The sequence below is a fragment of the Podarcis muralis genome, chromosome 3, assembly GCF_964188315.1.
Source record: "Podarcis muralis chromosome 3, rPodMur119.hap1.1, whole genome shotgun sequence".
Taxonomy (NCBI): domain Eukaryota; kingdom Metazoa; phylum Chordata; class Lepidosauria; order Squamata; family Lacertidae; genus Podarcis; species Podarcis muralis.
The window spans coordinates 102770298-102789258 of NC_135657.1; the positions used below are offsets into that span (position 1 = coordinate 102770298).

Consider the following 18961-nt stretch of genomic DNA (forward strand, 5'->3'; position numbering starts at 1 on the left):
TTGCCAGTCTCCCACATTTGATTTCCATGTTTTATTCAAACTGCTGAACAAGTACATTTTGCTGCAGTTTTTGGTTTGCACGTCTCTTTTTAAAATCTGGCCACCTAGGTGCATCAACATTATTCTGTGTGGAATTTTAATTAGGAGTGATAGATTCCCAAACTTCTATTCTAGTGATTTGGGGTTTCTGCTATGGCTGTCCTCTAGCAAGAAAAGAGCATTGTGAAATTCAAATTGGAATTTGCTCTTTATCCCTCACTCATCATTGTTGCCTGCATCATTCCATTGATCCCCTTCTTTTGCTGCTCCTTTCTACAGAAACACATCAGGAAGTTGAGTACCAACATATAATTGTCAAATGAAACAGTTTATGAAAATAACATCCTTTCTCTAGAGGGCAAAAATGCTTTCCTTTATTGTAATTTTTAAAATTGTGGTCCAGCTCCAACACAGTGTAAATACATAAACTGCCTCCTGTACAGTTCTAGAGGGTGAAGAACAAATGGAACCAGAAGAAGAAGAAGAAGAAGAAGAAGAAGAAGAAGAAGAAGAAGAAGAAGAAGAGGAGGAGGAGGAGGAGGAGGAGGAGGAGGAGTTTGGATTTGATATCCCGCCTTTCACTCCCCTTCAGGAGTCTCAAAGCAGCTAACATTCTCCTTTCCCTTCCTCCCCCACAACAAACACTCTGTGAAGTGAGTGGGGCTGAATCAGGAGAAACTGTCTTTGTCTTTCCTCGAGGAACATTCTGGGGATTTGCACTGGGGATCCAACCCATTCTCTCAGTTTCTCCATTTTGTTCTCTTTTTCTTTGCCCCACAAACTTAGCTGAATTTCCTGGTTCGTGTGTTGCATTAAACAACAGTTAAAAAGAAACCATGGTTTACTGTGAATGGGCAGCAACCTTGGTCTATGGTGCTGAAAAGTTCTTGTGGTGGTCTTCCAGTGCTCATGCAGGAATCAAGCCAGCAGCTGGCTTATCATGATGTCTGAACCTGAGATCATGGTTTGTTTCCTCCAATCAATCCAAGAACAAACCCTGTATTTTGTTTGGAAAGAAACAAATGATGAACCTGGCTTTACACACCACAAGTTGGACTCTGGCTTGTCTCATTGAGGTGCAGAAAAAGAAGGAGAAGACTACAGCGAGAACTGTCAGCACCCTACACCAGTACACTGTTCATTCATCATCATCTTCTTCTTCTTCTTCTTCTTCTTCTTCTTCTTCTTCTTCTTCTTCTTCTTCTTCTTATACTGCCCTATACTTGGGGGTCTCAGGGTGGTTCACAAAATAAAATCAAGATATAAAACCACAAAATACACAATAAAAATAACAACAACAACCCAATAGTTCCTTGTTAGTTTGTTTCTAACAAACCAGGCCAATGAGTCCATTCAACCTTACTTGCAGTGGAAATTCTGTAAACATAAAACTGGAAAAATCACAAACATTGCCATTATCAATGCTGTTCATTTGACGTAGCATTTATTACTTGCCAAATTCTGTGCTGCTTAAACTGAATTTGTGCTTATTTCTTGCTGTTTTGCAAATGTAAGATGGGCCAAGCATGATATCTTTACGACCAAGAGCTACCAATCTCACTTTAGGGTTCTCTAATTTCATTTTGGAGAGAACTTGGTGGTGCAATGCTGAATTGGTAGGACTTGTTCTGAAACTGAATTTCAGCTCACTTTCACTCCCTCAATGTGACTACTTCGTCAAAATGTGGCTTAAGCATTCAGTAGAACATTTTTCTGTTTCATATGCGCTACCTCTTCTATATATATACATTTGCTAAACAGAGCATTATGTTACTAAGTAAAGGCAAAAAAAGTGTGATCAAGGAGAATTAGAGTTGCCATTCGGCCAATTCCTAAACAATGTGGTCTTGCTCTCTCTTGCTCTCTCTGGGTTTAAAAAATAAAATAAAATCTTTAATGTAAATTGGGCACATGCTGCCAAGCTTCTTGATGTTTGTCTGGCTTTTCAGCCAAATGGCATCTCATTACTTCAGCTAGACTTCCTGCTGAAACATACTGCAAAGGAACACAACAGATCCTTCTTGGATGGGGTCAACATAAGTGTTGTGCAAACAAGATAAGCAGCTCTGCCAATGCATTATGGCATATTATCTCTTGGCATGATGCTCTTCCCACCATATGCAAGTATTGGAGAAGATGAAGAGTCTTCCAAGCCAGGGCTGCAAGACCACACTCAACTGTAGCTTACAATCATAGTCTGAAGGCTTATTCAAACCATAGCTTTCCAGTATGGATGTAACAGGATATTATGGTTTGATCAGACTATGAACTTCTCCATGTACACGAAGAAGGGAGGAAATGGGTTGAAGGATCATGGGTAGGAGGATCAGAAATGTGATGTCTGAATGCAGTTCATGTCTTATGTTGAAGCTGACTTGACATTAGCCCTGTTCTGGTGTTTTGCCAAATGTGCAGAGAGGGCAGGTGCAGTATACCTGAAGGAGCGTCTCCACCCCTATCGTTCTGCCCGGACACTGAGGTCCAGCTCCTAGGGCCTTCTGGTGGTTCCCTCACTGCAAGAAGTGAGGTTACAGCAAACCAGGCAGAGGGCCTCCTTGGTAGTGGCGCCTGCTATGTGGAATGCCCTCCCCATAAGATGTCAAGGAACTAAACAACTATCTGATTACAAGCTAAACCTCTAGCACAGTTATTATATGGGGCTCAGATTTGGACAGGCACTCACCTTGGATCTATGGAAGCTGTCCAGTCAATATTAAGGCAATTTTTCTCTGTACCACCCTGTGTCCCAAACGCATCATTGCGCCTAGAGGCTAATCTTCCATCAGTAGAATTATGGATCTGGCGTAGGACACTTAACTATTGGCTTCGCCTAAACTCAAATCCCCCCGGTCTAATATCCCTAGTGCTGCAAGATTGTCCCGAGCGCCTGGACTAAAATTGTCTATCAAAAACTTCACTCTTGTGGTTTATCACAACAGCTACTCACTTTGGGTTTTGGTAAAGCAAACAGTTTAATTTGTCAGCGCCTCAATGATATTGAGCATCAGAACAACTTGGCCACAATAGGGAAATTTTGCCCATGCTATGACTATTTTCCACCTTCCCATTTCGACTCTCTGGTGCCCTATCTGTGTAACCTGGCAATTCTAAAACATAGATACACTTTTACTCTCGCAAGATTGAATGTACTGCCCTCAGCTGTACTTGAGGGATGATTCCAACAGATTCCACACGAAAAACGCTTATGCCCCTGTGGAGATGGCAGTACTGAATTGGTGGCGCATGCCCTTCTGGCTTGCACTCTTTATAAAGACTTGAGGAATGAGATTATCACCCCATTCCGGGTCGCCCAACCACTGTCACAGTGTCCTTTCTCTTGGCAGATCAAGATGAGCAGGTGACAGCAAAGGTTGCCAGGTTTTTAGCTGGGGCAATCAGAATAAGATCCACTATTTGACTACTGATTCAAAACCCTATAATGTATTTTATATAATTGCCTTTTTAGTTCTATACTTTGTATATTGTATTGTTGTTTTATTGCTATGGCCGGTGGCTGATGCAAATAAAGAATCATTCATTCATTCAAACAACTATCTGACTTTTAGAAGTCATCTGAAGGCAGCTCTGTTTAGGGAAGTTTTTAATGTCTGATGTTTTATTGTGCTTTCAATATTCTGTTGGGAGCCGCCTAGAGTGGGCAGGGTATAAATAAATTATTGTTATTATTGAAACATGCAAACCCCACCCCCAGTATCACTGAATATGCTGGCCTAACTCCATTCCTTCCCAAGTTGAGAGGGGAGGAATGAAGGGAGACTGTGAGCTGATTCATCTGAATATGTTCAGCATCCTCCTCATGATAAAGAACCTGGGCCCCGTATCAGGGTCCCCAATGCAATTGGGTTTCTAATTGTACTTACCTGAAAGGGTTTAGAATTCATATCTTACCTCTCAAGATGAGAAGATCTGAAGCAGAGCTAACATGTGCCAGGAAATTCAGTGTAGGGCTTGTCTGTGTTCTCCCTCCCCACTTTTAGCCCACCTGCATTCAGGTGAATAGGGCTATTGTTACTCCTTAAAATAGGGCGTGTATGAATTTTAAGTTTATTCAAAATAAAATTAGCACCTTGTGGGAAAGGAGATGAATAGAACATCCTTTAAAAAAATGTTAAAAGGGATGGCAAATCGTATTTTAGAACTCCCAACTGGAATGTCATCAAACGACTCTGGAAGAGCAAACTCTTCCCTGTATTCTATTTACATAGAATTATTTTTAGCCTGAATTGCTACCAGTCAAGGTTGTAAGGTCTGGTTCTCATTAATAGCAGACAGAGTGGTAAACCCATGTCTGGGCTACATGAGTGAATGTTCCACCATACCAAAAGATTCCTTGCAAACAGAAAGGTAGTGTGTCAAGAAGGAATAGTTCTAGACTAAACTTCTCCTTGAAGTTCTGGTTTTCTATATGCATATTTTTTTTCCCTTAATGGGGGAAGCATTCAATCATGTGAACCCTCACAAAATTACTGTGCATCTAAACCATAAGTATATGGAAGACAAAAGCATATAATAGGCTCTATTTTCATAGATTATCTTTCTACACTACTTGAGCCACCTTTCTCATACAGTATTGTTATTCAAACATTCCAGTTATCCTTGCTTAGGAAATAGGTGTACAATTCTTTTAATCAAATGTATACAATACATGGCTTTGTTTGCTATTGGGATTTAGTTAATATAAACAGGTATTGCTGAAGGAAATAAACTTTTGATTGAAAAAAAACAGTCTTGCGTTTTAATTTCAAGCTTATTCCTTTCATAATAGGTTCATTTTTGAATTCTTTATACTTATCCCTATTACATGCCGTTGTAGGGAATGCCCTCTAAATGAGCTGGCAGCTCTTACCTGACCAGTCCCAACACTAGGAGTTAATTAGCACAAAATGTGGATGCAAAGGGATTCCATCCAATTGCATTAGGCTGGGTTGCTGAAACAAAGAAATTTATCATTTTGAAAGTTGCTAATTGTGCCTGCTTTTCTGTTTGGAGAAGGGAGTCTGTAGGTCTGGGCCAGCTGCCCTTGGGGACCTATCTGTTAACTTACTGTCACCTTCTCTTGAGATACCATCATCTTGTAACACTGAGCTATAAAATTGTAATTGCAGGTCTTTTGAAGCATACAGCAAAAGGACACAAAGTTTGTTTACACGAAGGAATTCGCAAGAAAACCAAAGTAAGTGGAACATGTGGCTACCTTAGGTATGAAGAATAAGACCTGTCAGTTGCTCAGAGTATTTTATCCAATTTATTCACCCCCTCAATTAATAGCTAGCACAACATTGCATGGAAGTCTTCCTGAAACAATGGGGTTCTGTTAAGATAGCTATGTGTCCTCTTTATCGAAGACTGTCAAGTATTTGAGGGGCTACTAAAGAGAAAGAACTTACAAGAAAGGAGAGCAGGGGCCTTGAAGTTACCCATCAACAGTTACTACCTCGAATGAGCAAACACATAGGTCACCTGGTCTTCCCCCTACAGTGAGATGTATTTAAATGATAATAATTAATTCTAAATTTGCACCTGTACATATAAATCAGCCCATGCAATTTTTGTTCAAATCTTGTCCTCTTCTGTGGTTATGCATTTCTTCAGTTCTGGTAATAGGCAATTGGACACCACAGATTCTGTTCATTAAGTGAAGACAAAGGCCATTTCTGTAGCCTGCAGCACACACTCAAATCCTCTTGATATTTTGCAAAGACTGTTGCTACAGTCCTATAAATACTTGATTCCAAGTATGTTCTATTGATATTAGTGACTCCATGCCTTTTGGAATTGCATGCATGCAATTTTCGGGGGGGGGGGGGATTTGATTGCATTTTGAAATTTGAGGCTTTGAATGGCTTGTTGGACAGTTGACATTCTTTGTATTCTGCTTTTTGCTCAGTCAGGAAAGATACAGTAGTGCTGGAGAGTTCCTCAGCATCATCGAGTTGTAAGAGAAGAAGAAGTCATCTATGGAGAAAATGGAAGGTGAAACTTGAGTGGAATTTCTAAGAATTAAATTATGCTTCTGAGCACATGGTAAATACACATTTGATTGTGTATACATGGGTGTGATTCTGTGTAGGTCTGGCCCCACCCACTTTTGGATACATCTTTTCCTGCTAGTGAAATGTGCCCCCCAATGGTTTTCCATCAGGGATTCCCTACTTCTGGATTATAGAATGCTGATAAGAGCAGAATTCAGAAATATTTATACACAGGAGTAGCTTTGATTGGATCAACCTTCACATCATAAGACTAAAGATACTATATGTTGTATTTCATGGACAAAACACTAGGTTATGGATTTGGTAACCCAATAGTGCTTTGGATAGGAAAAGAGACACATATTTTGAATGCAATTGCCCTATGTGTGGTCTGGTCTGGGTTGTTGTTTTTTTTAAGGTCTTGATACAATGAAGTTTTTTTTAACTATAGTTACATTTTTGTGTGACATTTCTGTTGTTCCTAGTTTTGCCATTTGAAAAAGAAAAAAATCTTTGATCCTACATTAGTTGATTGCTTTCGTCCATATGGCTTTCTCCTCCCCATTTTTCACACTTCCCACGGTGTGTGATAGCAATTTAGTTTGCAGTGGGACGTCCCTCCTGCTGCTTTCGGTATTTTAAGATGCTATGACCCAGGCAAGGGGAACTACATTTTTCTAGGCAAAGCTAATAATTCTCCAGAATGCATGAAAGAATTGGAAATGCCACTCAGATCACTCCAGAAGGAATTGCCAGATTTTTCAAAATGAGTGACAACAACAAAACAATACTATGTGAAAGTTCATTGGAGTTACCATTGATAGATGTATAGTTATGCATCCTATTTTATTTTATTTTAGTCAATGAAACTTATTCCCATAGGACTGTATTCTTAGAAACTATCTTGCTCAAGAAGTCTCTTTTTTGCAGAACAAAAATTTCCAGTGTATCTTCATTTACGACCGTGGCAGTTTGTGTTAAAAATACATGTTATGTTGGGTTTTCCATGCAATTCTCTACATTTTCTTAATGAAAGGCAGCTTTGGGAGACTCCAGTTAGGAGAGGAGTGGAGGTGGATGGAGAGGGGATGCTTAATTCTTTCCCTATCACTTGTTTTTTCCGCTCAGAATCGTTTCCCCCAAGCTGCTTTTCCCCTGCAGGAGAAAAAAGTAGCTTTGCAGTGGCTCATTTTGAAAGGAAGGAATGATCAGCAGGGAATGTTTGAAGGAGCACATGCCATTCAGTCTTCCAACTCACCCAACGAAAAAGCTGTAAACTTATAGACGAGAAGGAGAGAGTCTTAAAATTAGCGACAAGCGTCCTCTTCACACATTCACTGGGGACAGAGGTTTTTTGTGGTCTCTCCACACAATTAGGAACCCTATATGTCATGTGGTCAGTTCTGCATAGATAGGCTCTATACTAACCTTCAGCTGGGCACATGGAGGTCAGAAAGAGGTCTCCTCCAACCAACCTCTGCGTTCAGTGAATGCATGATTTGAATCAGAACAGAGTTAATGAAATTGATATTGACAAGGAGCCAGTATAAGAATGTTAGAACTGAAGGTAATTTTAAGTGAAGGAGGGGGAGCATATACAAGAGCCTTATTTACACTTAATAAAAAATACTTGAAAACTATAACACGTGTACCATCTCACAGTAGCACTGGCAATCATCAGAAGCTTACATGTGAATCCTTTGTTTTATTTGCTTTTATAAACTACTATGGGTTTTCTATACTATTATAGGACGTGGGTGGTGCTGTGGTCTAAACCACAAAGCCTAGGGCTTGCTGATCAGAAGGTCGGCGGTTCGAATCCCCACAACGGGGTGAGCTCCCCTTGCTCTATCCCAGCTTCTGCCAACCTAGCAGTTTGAAAGCACATCAAAGTGCAAGTAGATAAATAGGTGCCGCTCCAGCGGGAAGGTAAATGTCATTTCCGTGAAATGCTCTGGTTTCGCCAGAAGCGGCTTAGTCATGCTGGCCACATGACCCAGAAAAACTGTCTGTGGACAAACGTCAGCTCCCTCGGCCAGTAAAGCAAGATGAGCGTTCACAACTGGACTTAACTGTCAGGGGTCCTTTACCCTTTTTAAATGGGTTTTAAATATTGTTATAAATATTAGTTTTAGCGTATATTTCAGTTTTAATGGGTACCGTTTTTATATTGGAGATAGGGTACACCATGTAGAGATTTAAGGGAAAAAATATTAAGCAGTTTAGAAATGCTCTAAAATAAATAATAAATGATAAACAATTTTTTTTTTGTTTTTTTTTAAAAAAATGTGATTCAACCTGATGCCTAAATGTGGGCACCAGCCCTTTCCAAGGGGCAAGGAGTTCGAAAGCTGGGAACAGCAACATTGGCCTGAGGCTCAACGACATGTGTTTATGTGTAATGTGTAGCTACACCTTTACAGGGCAATTCTATGCATATTTACTTCAAAACAAATCCTGCTATGTTCTAAGGTGCTTGTTCCCCAATAAGGGTGCAGATAGGATTGCAACCTTAGATTCAATCTGATGTAACTGAAGAGGGGGGAAATAGCAGGAAGGGAGACTGGCAAGGAGGAATTGCTGTAGTCTGGATGAGAAATCACCAGAGAACGAGCAAGAGCCTCTTTCAAAATACTGTAGTTAGAATAATACTACATTTGTAAACGTAGTTAGGAAATTATTTCATTCCTGAGATCTTTACAAGTGTGTACAGGGGGTGAGGAGAGCTACATACAAAGCTTTGTAAAGCGTTATTTGCATAGATGCTGCTTTATAAACAAATGGCAGTCTATTAGAGAAAGGGAAACTGAGAGGCCTATGCTAATTTGGTGGTTTTCTGCTCCAATTTAGGGCTTGTCGTTTTAGGGGTTTTGCAAATTTCTTCAGCGAGGGGTCTTAAAAATACGTCTTTGGGTGTGAGGAACTCAATTCTGCGATTATTTTTTGATTGGACAACATTTAGCTCGGTAAGTCTACATTTGATGAAAAAGCACATAAACTCCTTTTGGAAAACCAAAGGATTTTAATTTTGCCCTCTGAAAATGTCAGAAGTAAATAATAGTAATAGTAACAACAATAATATCGACATCCATATATAATATAATTTCAAGTACTTGACAGTCATTTTTAATGATTTCTCTGTAGTTTTACACACATTTTACTTACCAAGGAAAGCTAAATTATATTAATTTGAGTAAAAAAAAAAATTGAATTCCAAAGTCATGTTACAACTTTTAGCACCGCTCATTTTTCTGGAATTTGAAAGTTGACAAATTCAACACGCTCTGCCAGTGCTCCATTATGTTAACACGCAATGCATCCTTGGCGGGCTCCTTTTGTGGAGCAGTTGTTTTGCTCATTCTACTAAGGCCCAGGTGAGTGTAGTTTTGCAAAAAAGGAACAATTATGTACTCCCAAACACACAGAAGCATCCGAACTCACACAGCTTGCCTTTTACAAGGGCAATAAAGTTTTATATCCATTTACGGGAGAAGCGGTGTGAAGCAAAATACCGAAAGCCACCAAAATAAACGGATGGGAAGGAAATTGGCTATATTTGGCATCTCCTTAATCATTCTGTGTTTTAACTTCATATCTTGGTAATAAACTCCCACTCTGCCACCCGGCCTGTGATTCTGCAACTTAATCCTGAAACCAAGCGCCTTCAGTTCTAGATGCTGCCCAGTGCCAGTGTTAAGAATACGCAAAAGGCTTGACATCAATTACAACATTACACACAACATAAAATTTAACAGCTTGAATCAGCCTTTCATTGCTGTTTAAAGCAACCCTGCAGGACTTTCTAAGACCTTAAAAACCAACCAGCTCCTAAAAAGGCTTAGATTTTCCAAAGAGCGCAGGAGCTGATGCTATATCTGAAGGGATTTTGCTGTTGAGGTGCAGACTACCGTGCAATAGGCATTAAATCAAAGGCAACCTTAAATATATACATTGAGCCCATCTAGACCACCATACTACTGTAGGAGTACAAAAAAACCCTCATCCTTGGTCACCTGTGTCATCCTGCCCGGGTGGATTTCATCACGTAATACAGAATGCGGCAGCTAGACTGGTGACTGGGAGTGGCTGCCGAGACCATATAACACCGGTCCTGAAAGACCTACATTGGCTCCCAGTACGTTTCCGAGCACAATTCAAAGTGTCGGTGCTGACCTTTAAAGCCCCAAATGGCCTCAGCCCAGTATACCTGAAGCAGCGTCTCCACCCCCATTTTCAGCCTGGACACTGAGGTCCTCCTCTGAGGGCCTCCTGGTGGTTCTCTCCCTGTGAGAAGTGAGGGGCCTTCTTGGTAGTGGTGCCTGCCCTATGGAACGCCCTCCCATCAGATGTCAAAGAAATAAATAACTATCAGACTTTTAGAAGACATCTGAAGGCAACCCTGTTTAGGGAAGTTTTTAATATTTGATGTCTTATTGTGCTTTTAATATTCTGTAGGAAGCCGCCCAGAGTGGGCGGGGTATAAATAAATTAGTAGTAGTAGTAGTAGTAGGTTGGTACAGATAGGGTGGCCTATTTTACAAAGGACAGCCCTCTGTTTGAAGGGTCATAAGAAACATGAGCAAGGAACATTGAAATTGTCCATTGGCAGCTAACCAAGTAAGCACATGAGCCAACTGGTCATAGCCTTCCACACTATGCAATTTTTTTAAAATTTTAGTGTTTTCCCCCTCTAAATTTGCAGCTGTACATATACATATTTACATATTTGCAAATTTGCAAATTGCATGTGCAGCCACGATGATGCATAAGCGGCCACACTTAGTGGTGGCGTGTGGTTAAAAGTGTGGTAAGATGGCTGCCAGCATGGGCACACTGGTAAATTCTGTGAAAGCAAAATTGTTGTGGTAAATTTACAGAAACTAGGGCTGCCATACGTCTGGGATTTCCTGGACATTACCGAGATTCGTCCGTCGGAAATAGTGTCTGGGTGGAATTTCCGAAAGTTGGTAAAAATGCCCGGGCATATGGCAACCTTTGTCGGACGTGTTGATTTTGGGGTGAATTTCCTCTAAAATAGCTCAAAAAATTCTTCTTTTTTGGATATTTTGCCAAAAATGACTCAACAACTTTGCCCCCTCCAAAAAGAAAAGAAAAGAAAAGGCTCAACCACTTTTGAAATATGGCAACCCTACAGAAACATTTGCTTCTTTCTTCACTGGTTTTCCCGATCCCAGGTGAAAGTGAAGAGAAATTGTGGTAGTTTTTCCCTCTACAAAAGGGCATGGAACAGAGGGCTTGGGTGGCACAGGAGAAAATCCAGGCCTTCTATCTTTGTGTCAAAATTCATGTGGAGGCCGCTGGTCTGTGCTTCCCTGACATGCGATCCCCCTCATAAAACGCCAACGGTTTCTGCTGAGGGGAGGCCCAGACAAAGCGAGGGTCGAGGCTGAATTACCTCTCACCTCTAATAAGGGTGGTCCTTGCAGGTCAGCGCTGAGGTCGTAGGAAGGGCAGCACGAGGAAGCTTCCTTGTCTCGCAGCTGTGACTTTTCTGGGACTCTGGAAAAGTAAACGGTTCGGTTTCTAATCCTTTAACCAAATAATCAGATAAAATAGACTTGTACTGAAACTGTTTTTCTTTTCAGCCTCTCGGTGACATGCTGGCTCGCCCTCCTCAGTGCAGAGGAGTATAGTTAAAGGGCTTTGTTTACACCAGTGCCAAAGACTTAACACACCAATCTTTTAATGAATAACAACAAACTTTGTGGTTATTCCTTTCTCAATAGGGTTTGTGTTGGGAGAGATGTACGTATCTCTGCGCAAACAGGGGTGATGTACTGATTTCGCAGTTGAAAGTACACACAGCGGTCGTCCTTCGAGCCCTTACCTGCTTGCCAGCAGTGACTTTGCATCTGAACAGTGAAGCTTCGTTCATTCATATTGCATGAAAAGTGGTATTCAGTCTTCTAATCCCCCTGGCTTTGTAGAACTAGCATTGAAAGCTGGGTCAAAGGGCCAGCTGGGTAATGTCTCCCCTGTAAAATAAGTGGGGTGTTCTGTCTATACTGGCTGTGAAGAAGATGCTTAAATATCATAGAATCATAGGGACATTGGAGGTTGACTCGTTCAACCCCCTTGGGAATAAAGCATCTACAGTGCAGGAGGACACGAGAGCAACCCGAACGGGTGGTAATCTTCATTCTACTTGAATAGCTCCAGTGAAAGACCACCCACTGTTCCACTGTCTAATAGCTCTGACCATCAGAAAGTTTCTCCTGTTATTTAACCGACATCTGCTCCTCTGCCATTTCCACCTGTAATAAAAAAATAAGGTCTTCTATATATAATAACATGGGACGCGGGTGGCGCTGTGGGTAAAAGCCTCAGCGCCTAGGGCTTGCCGATCGAAACGTCGGCGGTTCGAATCCCCGCGGCGGGGTGCGCTCCCGTTGCTCGGTCCCAGCGCCTGCCAACCTAGCAGTTCGAAAGCACCCCCAGGTGCAAGTAGATAAATAGGGACCGCTTACTGGCGGGAAGGTAAACGGTGTTTCCGTGTGCTGCGCTGGCTCGCCAGATGCAGCTTTGTCACGCTGGCCACGTGACCCGGAAGTGTCTCCGGACAGTGCTGGCCCCTGGCCTCTTAAGTGAGATGGGCGCACAACCCCAGAGTCTGTCAAGACTGGCCCGTACGGGCAGGGGTACCTTTACCTTTTATATATAATAAATGTTCATAAATGTACCAACCAAGCACGTACATAGATATGTGGACCAAATGTCTGGAGCAGCACAAGAAGACCGTCCTGAAACCATTTTGACTCCCAAACTGACCAAATGTTTTCTCTGCAAGGAGGGAGGGGGGGTGAGGGAACCTTCCCTTTGTCTCAGGAATTGGGTAATCACCATCTCAAAGGAATGGCCAGAAAGGCAATCAGATAAGGCATTATCAGATAACCTGGCAGACAACAACATTCAAATTTCTGTTGTAGACCGCCTTTTCTGTGATGTAGGTATGATGTATCTGGGGCGTGTTCTTGGGCTACACCCCTGCTGTGATGTATGTATGATGTATGGAGGGGTGGTCTTGGAATCTAGGGCGGGCAATTTAAAATGTCTATATAAGGGCGGGCACACCTTTGTTCTGGGTCCTCCTCCGCCCTCCTGCGTGTGAGGGGAGCACCCTATTGCAACAGCTTTATTAAAGATCAGGCTTACTAGCTGCTTTGCTTCTCAGTATTCTCTGGTTGGCCTCTGTTATTTTCTCCTACCGATAGGGAACCCACTTAAGGACTCTATACGGGCTCTTGGATACCCCATAAGGGAAGAAGGGCAGATTTTGTTTACAACACACCCATTACTTACAGTCTTGCCCTCTAGAGCAGCAGAGAACAAGTCTTCATCTCCATCTTCTGCAAGACGATCTTTCAGTTATTTTAAGATAGCTGAAGCTGGGGCAGTGGGCCAAAGGACTGCTGAAGAATCCATAGTCTTCTTCTCCTGCTGCAACAAGCTCCCCTGGTCTCCAAGAGCTCACAGATCAATGAGAAGAGCACAACAGAGGTTAGAGGTAGATGGACACAGTTGGAGACTGCTTGGGAAACATCCGAGAGAGGAGGTCCTAGAAACTGCTCCATATGTGAAGATCTGCTGGGAAGTGTTGCTGAGACTACTAGGGCGAGGTACGTTCGTTTCCTTGAATAAAGAGTCAACTTCATTGACAACGGAGATCTGCTTCTGCCTTCAGCCCTGCTGACCAGCTGATTGGCGATGACAGAAAGCCCACTGGGATCCACTGCACAATGGAGTTCCCCATTGGGATCTCTCTCATGCAACCAACCACTGCTGAAAGCACTGCTGTATCAGGACTGACTTCAAGCATCGTTTGAATCTGCTTGGATCTTCCTTTGAAGCATGCCTTGAACTCTAGCCATGCTACAAAGGACAGATGTCTCACCTGACGTCATGGTGATGTCAGGTGACTGACTGGTGGCAATAGGAGAACCAGGATGTGACTTGCTGTCTGGAAACAGTTCCTCACATCCAATATAGCACTTGCCAAGTGTGCAGATATTTCAGATGTATTTCCAGTCATTCCTACATTTGTAAAGTGGCCCAGTATTATGTCCCCCTTCTGGGGGAAACTAGGGGTGGGGTAGAGAGGTGTGGCTGAAAGATTTGTGACTTCCTCCTCCTCCTCCTCCTCCTCCTCCTCCTCCTCCTCCTCCTCCTCCTCCTCCTTCTTTACATAAATCCACCACAACTCAAATAAACGAATCCACCACCATTAGACATGAACATAACATAAAATAAAATAAATATAACATAAAATAAAACAAACGACAAAATAAAAGACTCCCTTTATCGCGTACATGGCCTCCTTATTTACTTCTTATAAACTGTTTTCTTTATGAATTATTATTATGATTTTTTTTCAAATTATGACTTAACCCCCCCCCCCCCACCACAAGATTGGTGACTTTCTTAAATTGGTGACTTTATGGCCAAAGTAGAGTGACCATTTATATATTCTCACAAAACAGGAAATACATCACCTTTCCCACCCCCTCCAAAAAAAGAAAAAAAAGAAAACCTAAACAAGAGAGGGTATATATTTACATACACTATATATTATTTTATGTATAGACACATTTTAACAAAAATGCTAAAATTTAAAGAGAAACACAACACATCTCACCGTAATGAGAAAGACTGTGACTGGTACTGTCCAGTGGCTCTTAACTGTTGGTGGGCATCTTCAAAGTCCCTTGTGCTCTCCCTTCTTATGGCTCCCTATCTTTAAGCTGGGCATGGACTTACAACAGCCTTTCGAACAGAGGACTGTCTTCAGTAAAGTAGGTCACATGGCCACCTGAGGCTGAAGTGAAACTTTAACCAGGAACTTCCAGATTCACAACTCATGCCTGTACACAAGCCAGGAAGGAGCCACAGAAACCAGAAAGAATGCAAGAAGGGGAAACTTGTTCTCAGAAGTGTCAGGAGATTTACTGCAGTTCACTGCAATTTTGGAACACGAGTTCCTTCTTTAGCAGTCATCTACAATCATAATAAAGAAGCCAATTATTGATACGCAAACAAAATTGTATCCAACATTATTTTTTAAAAAAACTTGAAACATAACTATTATTTTTAAAGGGTAAAAATGTAACTACAATGGTACCTTGGGTTACAGACGCTTCAGGTTACAGATGCTTCAGGTTACAGACTCTGCTGATCCGGAAATAGTACCTCAGGTTAAGAACTTTGCTTCAGGATGAAAACAGAAATGGTGCAGCGGCAGCGGGAGGCCCCATTAGCTAAAGTGGTACCTCAGGTTAAGAGCAGTTTCAGGTTAAGAACGGGCCTCCAGAATGAATTAAGTTCTTAACCCAAGCTACTACGGTATCTGATACAATGGTTTTAGAATGATGACTACTGAAAAGTAGTAAATGTGGTTGGGACAACATTGTTTGTTTGTTTGTGTGTGTGTGTGTGTGTGTGTGTGTTCTGAACACAGCCTGAGCATGTTCTTGCAAGGTCAGGTGTTTAAGAGGAATTGGTATTCTGCTCTACACAGTACAGCTAAACATTTTATCATTTCTTAACCCCTGATATTGTTCCACCAGGCTAGAGAGACGAGTAGATTTTAAGCGTAGGAAACTTCTTGGGAGAAATGGAGGATTAGTTCTGAACTGCATAGGAAATGTGGAATGAAAAGTGCTCAGGGGAAAAAAAAAATCTGTTCATTGGCAAATCCAATCCTCTAATAAAGACTTTTCATGCACACTTTGTTTCCTTCTTCAACTTTCTCTCAATTAGAACTATGTTAATACAGTGATCGGTCTAAGGCTTAAACTCACAAGAGCCAGGAAATTCAAAATTAAGGCTCCCTTGGTAAACTTAATTCTACCCCCACTGTGCATATTACATTTTATGATGGAGCGGGAGGGAGGCTGTCTTTTATTATGGGATCATATAACAGAGTGACATATTGTGAGTGATAAGAAATAGGTGTGAGACTTGCTGTGGAGGTTAAAGAAATGTCACCGTGGCTAAGCAGTCTTCACTCTGTCTTGCAAAAATGGAATTTTAATTGCTGGTTGTAGAACATTGTTAATATATGATGTCAGGCTAACTAAAGCTTGACAACTTATCACATTGTTGGCATGCAATGAGTTCTACATTAATTGTGTCATATATGGGGTTTCTTTTTAATGTGATATTTTGAATTCTTCTTAGGTCCCTTTGGTGCTTACCCCTAAAGCTGTGATTTGTAAGTAGTGTTTGTAGAACCCTGTGGTTCTTTGGAAGCTTACCAGAGGTTCCTCATTGAGAAGGTAAGAGAATGATGAACAGGGCTGTCTAAAAGGTAGCTTGCAACTCACCACTGATCTATCCTCCCAATGCACAGCCACAGAGGAATACTGAATGCATTCTCTTGTAGAATTGTAGGGTGAAATCTAATGAGCCTGACTATTCCATATGGCCTGAGTGTACAGCTTAGGACTTCTCCTACCCAGAATTCTCTGTAGTGTGCCCAAGTTTCCTGACAGACACTCATGCCCTCCAACATTTCTCCAGTGAAAATTAGGGGTGTCCTATTTAACAACAACAGCAACAACAATTTTATTACTGCTACCACGCCCATTTGACTGGGTTGCCCCAGACACTCTGGGAGACTTCCAACACATAAGAAGAAGAATAAAACATTAAACATTAAAAAACCTTCCGTATACAGAGGTCTTCTCGGGGGGTCACATAACTCCATACCCTCCAACATTTCTTAGATGAAAATAGGGACGTCCTAAGGAAAAGGCAGGACATTCCAGGATCAAAACAGAAACCAGGACAGTTTCTGTAAATCTGGGACTGTCCCTGGAAAATAGGGACATTTGGAGGGTCTGACTGCTACGAAAGGAAGGTTCCTTGAATGTAGACATTTTGAACACTAATGTTCAAAGCTTTCAAGACTTCATGAATCAAAACCTGTTTATATATGTATCCACATAGCTACTTTATTAGACAATGCATAAAGGTAAAGGTAAAGGTAAAGGTACCCCTGCCCGTACAGGTCAGTCTTGACAGACTCTGGGGTTGTGCGCCCATCTCACTCAAGAGGCCAGGGGCCAGCGCTGTCTGGAGACACTTCCGGGTCACATGGCCAGCGTGACACGGACCGAGCAACGGGAGCGCACCCCGCCGCAGGGATTCGAACCGCCGACCTTTCGATCGGCAAGCCCTAGGCGCTGAGGCTTTTACCCACAGCGCCACCCGCGTCCCTTTAGACAATGCATATATAACGGTAATAGCTGGCACCAAGAGATGGAAGGGAGGCAAATAAACCAGCAAACTAGCCTCTTCTAGTTGACATCACTACTGCCACCAAGTGGATATTTTTTATTTTGCTCTGCCTCCACTAAAGAGCCCTTCAACCTCCTGAGCTTTAACTAGCCCAACTTATTCCCAATACTGGTTAGAGCAGTGTGGCACCTAGGCATGGGGTAAACAACAAGGCCTCTGACAATCTCCCCCCCCCCCCCAAGATATTATACTTAAAGGTTTTGTAAGGCAGCAAGTTAAATAAATTTTAAGAAAAATGATTTTAAAATTGAGGTAAAGTTCTTAACCCAAGGTACTATTTCTGTGTTAGCGGAGTCTGTAATCTGAAGTGTCTGTAAACCTGAAGTGTCTGTAACCCGAGGTACCACTGTATATCTATTCTGGATTCTTTCCCTAACCAAATCAATACTTATCACTTTGCATTGCTCATTTCAACTTGTGGAACATTTTGTGGTCTTCTTCAGGTTCCTTCTTACTGCAGTGCCCAACTGTGCTCTTGAACTCTTCCCAGTGTTTCATCTCTTTCTCTCTCTCCTTCAGCTCTTCAACTTCATCTCCTGAACTTCAGCTGCTCAAGATTCTGACTCCACAACCTCCTGACTAACTACTCTATTTTCTAACTTGATTTATATACAATATTCTCACCACCACCCCTTTCAACTTTTTAACAAGTCTGAAGGACAGTGGAGGCTTGGTTAGGTTTCTTTCACCCCTTTCATCTCCAAGTTCCTCAGATGAACCATAAGCCCACTTATGCAGAATGTCCGGAGCAAAACAAAAAACAAACCCCCCCACCCTTTTATACTTTCTTGTGAATCTTTTGCCTTCCCTTGCACAGAAGCCTTTTAAGCTTTAAAAAGCAATCATTGTACAACACAAGGTTTTTTTTTTTAACCAACACAAAATGGTTGACAGAACAATAAAGATATGACTTTATTCCTATTGCAAGTTAACTCTATGGCACCTCTTTAGTGCTTTTCCATCCTTGTACAGTGGTACCTCGGGTTACAGATGCTTCAGGTTACAGACGTTTCAGGTTACAGACTCCACTAACCCAGAAATAGTACCTCGGGTTTGGAACTTTGCTTCAGGATGAGAACAGAAATCGTGCTCTGGTGGCACGGCGGCAGTGGGAGGCCCCATTAGCTAAAGTGGTGCTTCAGGTTAAGAACAGTTTCAGGTTAAGAACAGATCTCCGGAACAAATTAAGTTCTTAACCCAAGGTACCATTGTATTCTTTGACCTTGCCTAAAAAAGCAACCCTGCAAAGCAAGTTATTTTGCAAATTGGGGGAATTAAGATTGATGAACAAATGGATGAAAGCACCCCTAAAGAATTCATAGTTGAAATGCAATTTAGGCCCTGGTCTCTTAAATCTAGGTCCAACACACTGGCCACTAGACCATAGTTAGGTATCTGTGAATGAAATCAACATCAAATCCTCTGAAGTTCCTGAATAGGTTTCTGGTATACCAGCCGCTGTATGAATGACATCATATGAGCCACAATTTACACGATGTGCCCATCCCCTAAGAGAGAAGTACATTTGTACCTGTGAATAGCTGGCTCATGACATTTTCATCAGGGTGGTAAATGTGTGCATTCCTGAGTCCATACCGCTCCCTAAACAGGAG

At 41.8% G+C, this 18961-nt stretch overlaps 1 long non-coding RNA gene across 1 annotated transcript; it reads right to left on the reverse strand.

Moving 5' to 3' along the window:
- Positions 1 to 9034: 9034 nt before the first annotated feature.
- LOC144327310 (uncharacterized) lies at positions 9035 to 15016 on the reverse strand. Its single transcript, XR_013392374.1, has 4 exons — positions 14686 to 15016; positions 13353 to 13519; positions 11881 to 12028; positions 9035 to 11552 (listed from the first exon to the last, which is right to left on the reverse strand). It is a non-coding gene; the product is annotated as an uncharacterized LOC144327310 (long non-coding RNA).
- Positions 15017 to 18961: the final 3945 nt, after the last annotated feature.